This window comes from Myotis davidii, unplaced genomic scaffold (assembly GCF_000327345.1).
Source record: "Myotis davidii unplaced genomic scaffold, ASM32734v1 scaffold803, whole genome shotgun sequence".
NCBI lineage: Eukaryota > Metazoa > Chordata > Mammalia > Chiroptera > Vespertilionidae > Myotis > Myotis davidii.
In genome coordinates, this window is record NW_006295567.1 from 3,482,707 (window position 1) to 3,490,280 (window position 7,574).

The following is a 7,574-nucleotide window of genomic DNA, read 5'->3' on the forward strand; positions in this document are numbered from 1 at the left end:
TAGGGAGTGGGCCTAAGCCAGCAGGTGGTCATCCCCTGAGGGGTCCCAGACTGCGAGAGGGCACAGGCTGGGCTGAGGGACCCTCCTCCTCCCCCAGAGTACACAAATTTTTGTGCACCGGGCCTCTAGTCTATATAATAAAAGCCTAAGTGACCATTACAGTGGAATGCTATGATGCACACTGACCACCAGGGGACAGATGCTCAATGCAGGAGCTGCTCTCTGGTGGTCAGTGTGCTCCCACAGGCAATCACTGCAGCACCCCGCCCCCCCCAATAGCAGTCTGGCCCCGATCAGCCCCGGGTCCTGATCAGGTTGGAAGACAGCTCTGATCGGCCCCAGGCTGAGGTACCCACCAGTGCACCCACCCGGGCCTCTAGTTTTTAGTTAGGAGAAAAGTAACTATACCTTCTCCCCAGACCTGGTTTTTGCTTAGTTTTCTTATCTCAGTCTCCATCTTTCTTATTTCCCACCCTCTCTCAGCATTTTATTTCCACCGCTTGTTTGCTGCTGCTCAGCACGCTTGCTTGGCCCCCTCTGCACCTAGGCTTCACTGGAACAGCCCCACAGAAGTGTGCCAACCTGCAAGGCATGGATTCACAAGGCTGGCAGACCCGGGGCTTGTATTCTGCTCAGTCGCTTATTAACTCTGTGAACCGGGTGGCTTGCTGTGAGAATTAGCAAGAGTATATGTGAAGTGCCTAGTGTGACACCTGGCTTTTAGTAGGCATTCAATAAAAAGTACTTGCTATTATCTTACACACCGGTGCTTCTGAAAACAACTAAATCCACCCAACCACCTCTCTGCCTTGGTAATTGGAATAATGGCTTGCTAATTGATTTCATCCAACCACATTCCCTCACCCCCCCTGGATAAAATTCATGACTGTGGGGTATGTTTCGGCATTTAGGCACAGCAGATGTTTTCTGTGAAAAGAAACTTTTGCAATTGTTTCAAGAGTTATATAATTTTTAAGAGTGTAGGGACCTTACTTAGGCAGTCTCTTTTTGAACCTCCAATTAGCAGATACTGAGGAGGTAATCGATCTGTGGCTATGTTAACATTGCACATAAATCTTTCTTTACATGTACAGCAGTGTTCCTATGATATTTTTTGTTTTTTGCCTGAGAGCAGCAATTATTGCAAGGACTCATGGTGACTAACCAAAGCTCTTGCAATCAGAAGCATGTTGTGAACTCTTATTGTGTGCCAGACTCCAGGCAATGCTGAGATTACAAAGACAAATACTACCCGCAAGACAGAATCCTTTCACACCTTCGAGGAAGTCACATTTCATAACTGGGCTGACTCATGAGCTCTCTGAAAAGCACAGATAGTCTGCCTCAAGATGACAAGAGTGTGTCAGGCCAATAATATCAACAGCCCCTGTGGCCAAGGCTCCTATCCACCTTTGGGTAGTGGTGTTAGACATGGTTTCCAAAATCTTTCTGCATCTCCATAAGTAATTTATGACCTATGCTCCAAAAAATATTTTTATCTGGTTATGAGCCACTTGATCTGTAACAGTGATTCCAACAGTTAATGGGATTCTGGAACTTACTTTGTGAAGCATGTGTACATGCTTCTGTTTACACTCTTAACTGTACCCAACAAGCTAGTGATTGGTATTTCTGATTTATTTATTTATTTGCCAGAATAACAACTGTGGTTGTTTATTCCACATCACTGGTAATCAAGCATGAAAGAATTAGGGATTTAAAAACAATTTTTGTTTTTTTTGTTTTGTTAATCTTCACCTCAGTATACTTTTCCATCGATTTTTAGAGAGTGGAAGGGAGGGGAATAGACAGAGATAGAAACATCAATGTGAAAGAGACACATGGTTTGGTTGCCTCCCACATGGTTGAGCCTGCAACCCAGGTACATGCCTTTAACTAGAATCCCTACTTCCTTTTTTTAATTATAATTCATTATCATTTCATTTTTCACTGATAACACTTGCATATATTATATTACCTACTTTCTGGGGATTTTTACAAATAAATTAAACTGGAGGATCCCTTTAAAGACAAAAAGCTTTAGGTAAACAACCTGTCAAAAGTAAAGGATTAGGAAAAATGAATGCTTGGCTTTGATTTATGATGTTAGCATTTCAAAAATAATATTTACAAAGGATAAATAGGTTCTTTCATACCAGAGAAGCATGCTGCTCAGTTCATTTCCCTGCACAAATTAGAACAGTGCTGTGACCTTGATGTCCCTCTCTCTCATGTTTCTCAAGTCCTAAGGCCTTGTGATCTTGTGATCAGTGTAGCTTGCGCTTTATTATAAACAATGCTAAAATATTAATCAAATCTACTTTTCCAAAACATGCTTTTTACCTAAGTGTTCCATCTTATACTTCCACGTTTATTAAGACTCAGAATCATCAACATTTTGAAAAGGAAAGCATTTTCAGTTAAAGGTGAAAACAGGGTCAATGGGGAAAATATACTTTAGTTCTCAGAAATTCATCGTGGACACAGCTTTTTTGAAGTTTATTTTAAGCTGTTCAGGGAGATACATCTAGTCTACATATGTGAATCAGGTTTATGCTTCTCACTTAAAAAAAGTAATAAAATCTTGCCTGGCTGGCGTGACTCAGTGGTTGAATATCAACCTATGAACCAGGAAGTCACAGTTATATTCCCAGGCAGGACACAGTCCTGGTTGTGGGCTTGATTTCTCAGTGTGGGGCATGCAGGAGGCAGCCAATTAATGATTCTCTCTCATCATTGATATTTACAACTAAGTTACATTTACAAGGCAGCAGAGGCAGCCTTTTTGGTACTCGTTTGGTTCTCTAGCTTAGTGTTTCTCAAGTTTTGATTTCCAGACCAGAAGAAGCCTCAACATCATAAGGAAAACACTGAGAGAAGGAAACTCTACAGGAGACAATTTATCCAGATAAGACCCCTATACTTCTCAGGTTTCTAGAACAGTCTTTCCCTTGTTGCTTCTATCCCCTCCAGCTCTCTGTTTCTGCTCTGTGTTTTGGGCTATTTTTTTATTTTTCAGACTGGTAAACCTGTTCTTAGCTGTGACTATTTTCTATTTTCCGTTTGTCTATTGAAATGTTAGACTATTTTATTATCCATGTGTTATACAATAATTATATATTTGAATTAAATTATTATATATTAAAGTTTAAGTGATGATACGGTAAATATATTAAAATAACTTAAAAAGGTGGTCACTTTGGCCACACATGTGTTATCATTTAATTAAATTATATATACATAGTTTTTCCAGAAATCTACCTTTGTGGATTATCTATTTAAGATTTATTTTCAATTCTTTTGTCTTTTCTTCTTCCTCAAAGGGAATGCTTTGTTCTTTATAATGAGTTTGGCCTTTCTTTTTTGGGGTGAGGTGGGGGGTGGGGAGGGGGGTATTATATAATCCCCTTAAGAATATTCTGATTTTGCTTTGCTTCCTTGCTCATGTTCCTTCGATATTCAAGTTGTTCTGGACTCTCCATCACTGTCAGCAGTGAATGTCTGCTCTTGTGGGTCAGTGGTGAAGGAACTGACTAATTATTGCCAGATCTGGGAGAGAGAGATTCTGACAACAGGGACAGGTAAAGAGGCAGTTAAGGCCACCATGCAGTTTCTGCTCTCAGTTCCCCTCAACAAAGGCTGTTAAGATGTGCCAAGCCCGCATAGGATCAAAGCCAGCAAGCCAGCAAATGCAGCCCACACCCCATCCTGTGCCCCTCCAAGAACCACAGAAACAGTGGCATGCCCCAGTCCTGGAGGAAGGATAATGCCTCTGAGCCACCTCTGGTGCATCAGCTGCCTTAGGCATCAAGGATAATAATTCGTGTGCCTGCCTTTTCTATGGGGATCATGCCCCCAGAGGTACTTGCAAACTCCTACCAGTTTGACTGTCCTGCTGGTTTGAGCCTGCCAGATAAGAAATGGAAGGAAGATACTAGAAGGGCCCTATAAGGTAATTTTATTAATTGTAACATCTTTTTTATCAGATTACTTTCTATTTCTTACTATGCAAACATATAATCTATCTGTAGCAATATTTTTGCTCCTTTGTATGAACAAGGTCTAAGCCATTTATTTCTTTTCCAAAACAACTCTGGATATTAGTCCTATGTAATTTAACTTGAATCCAAGCTTTGGGTCCAACTTAACCAGGTCATTACTTATGAAGAAAGTGGAGTCCAACTGTGCAGAAGCGGGCGGGCTGTCAGTCTCCGGACCAGGACCCCTGGAGGAAGCAGGCTTTCTGGCCTCTTGTGCTCTTCCAGGCTGCAGGCCACGGAGCACCCAGGCCTCCATTTTGGCTCCTCCTTGGTCTCCTCAGGCCTGGAGGTGGTCTCCACATGCTCACTCAGTGTTGCTGTTGACCTTCCACCTGGGCTCCACAACAACCTCAGGCTTTCTGGTGCCAATCCAGCCCCAGGGTGAACCTCACACCATTTGTTTCCACATAAGCAACACCTTAATCCAGTCTTTTTGGCTGTTTAAAAGCTAGTTCTTCAGGTATAGTCCTCTATGCTGACCTTGATTGATCCAGCGGAGAAAAATGTCTCTCTGAATTTTCATTTTCTACCCAATATAACACTCTTTTCAAATTGTATGTTTGCAAAATTATTTTTACTTGTAGCCAATTATTTTTTAAAACCTGAAGCATGGTGATGACTCTTTCTAAGCTTAATGACTATTTCACTTATGTTTGCAATTTTTTCTTAATTTACATTTTATTAGTGATGCCGACATCCATTCATCCTGTGTTCTTTGGGGAAATGCTAGCATTTGTAGGTTTAGATTTATATGCTCTAGTCTCTCTGATTGTCATCTTTTTTTTTTTGTAAATTTTTAATATTTATATTTGTTTCTCAGTGACCAGGATGTAATTGTGGCTTTCATTTTCTATCTTGCTGATTTACATTTTGTCATGAAGCCTGCTTTTTTAATGGTGAAAAGTTTGAAGTGCCTACTATGTGCTAGGAATAGGTACAATGACATATTATTTTTCACAGCAGAACTTTAGCATATTGTGTTATACAATTCCAGGGCACATTTATTTTATATTCCCCAAGGTTGTACAATAGGATGTGTCTTACTAACCTGAACACACCATGGTAAGTGTTTTTAATGGTAAATCCAAAAATTTATCTTCATATCTAGTATTCTTTATTTTACATATGAAGAACCTTATATGCAGAGAGGTTGAGTGATTTTATTTTTAATTTTTTAAAAAATATATATTTTGTTGATTTTTTTGCAGAGAGGAAGGGAGAGGGATAGAGAGTTAGAAACATCAATGAGAGAGAAATATCCATCAGCTGCCTCCTGCACACCCCCTACTGGGGATGTGCCCACAACCAAGGAACATGCCCTTGACCAAAATCGAACCTGGGACCCTTTAGTCTGCAGGCTGACACTCTATCCCCTGAGCCAAACCAGTTAGGGCTTGAGTGATTTTCTTATGGTCACAAAGTAAGTAAATAACCAGTTTTTATCCCAGATCTTCTGACTCCAACTTTTATACCCTGTCCACTCTATCATACAACAGCTTTATTTTTCTTCTTTTTTCTTGTTTTCTTCTTTTTTGTTAATCCTTACCAGAGGATTTTTTTCCACTGATTTTTTTAGAGATAATGGAAGGGAAGGAGAGAGACAGATAGAGAGAAACATCAATGCGAGAGACACATCTGACTGGTTGCCTCCCACATGCACCCTGACCAGGGTCCTGGATCAAGCCTGCAACCAAGGTACCTGCACCTGAACCTGACGCCCTTCAGTCGGCAGGAAGACACTCTAACCACTGAGCAAAATGGCTAGGACATACAACAGCTTTCTATAGTAACCAACTCTTGGCTGCTTCCAACAGTGATTTTGTCTATTGCAGATTTCAGTTTGTTTTTTTATTTTATCTTGGACTCTTATGGTTTAGTAGGTGCTCTGTTCCTTTTTATCTCTTTGAAAATAGATTTTATCCCTTTTCTAAAATCTTCTTGCAGCAAATTTATTTGGGGGTTATGTTTATCTCTGAGCTCCCACAGTTTTATTCTACTTTAGTGTTCAAAAGATTTCCAGCAATCCAGATTACTTTTTCTGTTTAATCACACTATCTGGAGTTCTTGAATTACACTTGGAGCTTTGTGTTTCTGCTGAAAATGATGTTTGTGTGGGATTTTATAGTCACATATATGGAATTGAGATGTAGCTATCTATAGTTTTTGCTTGTTTGCCTACTTACTAACTTTTGAGAAGCCCACACCATAACATGAAAAATCCACTAGCATATATTAATATTTCATTTTTAAAAAAAGTATTAATTGCCCCTCAAAGAAACAGTATTGTGGTTTTTTTGTTGTTCTCTATCCCTTAAATTGCCCAATTCCATATAGAGTCACTTTCTCACATTGTCATTAACATCCTGTGATTCCTAACAAGTTTTCTTCTTATTATTACTATTTTTTAAATTTATATTTATTATTGAAAGTATTATAGATGTCCCCCTTTTTTCCCCATTGACCCCCTCTACACCCTCTACCTTACTCTCACCCCACCCCCAGGCCTTCATCACACTATTGTATGTGTCCATGGGTTATGCATATCTATATATATCTATATGTATAAAAGCCTAAGTGACTGGCTAACAAGCCAGTAGCTATGATGCACACTGACCACCAGGGGTCAGATGCTCAGTGCAGGAGCAGAAACCACAGGCATGGAACAGACTGATGAATCTCAGAGGGAAGGGGGGAGGGGGAGGGCAGGAAAAGATTAACCAGAGATCTTATATGCATACCAGAGGCCCAGTGCACAGATTGTGCACTGGTGGGGTTCCTCGGCCTGGCCTGTGGGGATCAGGCCAAAACCAGCTCTTAGACATCCCCCAAAGAGTCCCTGATTGCAAGGGGGAGCAGGCCAGGCCGAGGGACTCCACTTGTGCATGAATCCATGCACCAGGCCTCTACTATAAATATAAATACATTGTTTAATTTCTCCCCTGTTGAGTGTTTCCTTCCCACATCCTGCGTGGATCAGGATTTGGGAACTAGAAGCGGAGCTGCACACAAATGAAAATGAAAAGACAAGAGATAATTGGAAATACTGGGGGACCAGTCCAGACGGGCAAGTCCAACTCAAGGGGAAGGACTTCCTCCCATACTCAGGCCTCACCAAGCTTTTGTTGATCTGGGATGCACCCATAGCATAGCCCTTAGGCAGGCGTCCCCCCTAGCCCATCAGCAAGGCTTTACATAATAATAAATGGGGGAGTTGTTTCAGCTACCACTGTCTGGACAAACAGAGGTGGCACCTAGCTCCAACCTTTGCTAGGGCTTCAAAGGCACCAGCCTTCAGGGGGTTCTCTGCCTATGCTTATCAGATAGTGACCCACATCCTGCGTGGATCAGGATTTGGGAACTAGAAGCGGAGCTGCACACAAATGAAAATGAAAAGACAAGAGATAATTGGAAATACTGGGGGACCAGTCCAGACGGGCAAGTCCAACTCAAGGGGAAGGACTTCCACCCGTGCTCAGGCCTCACCAAGCTTTTATTGATCTGGGATGCACCCATAGCATAGCCCTTAGGCAGGCG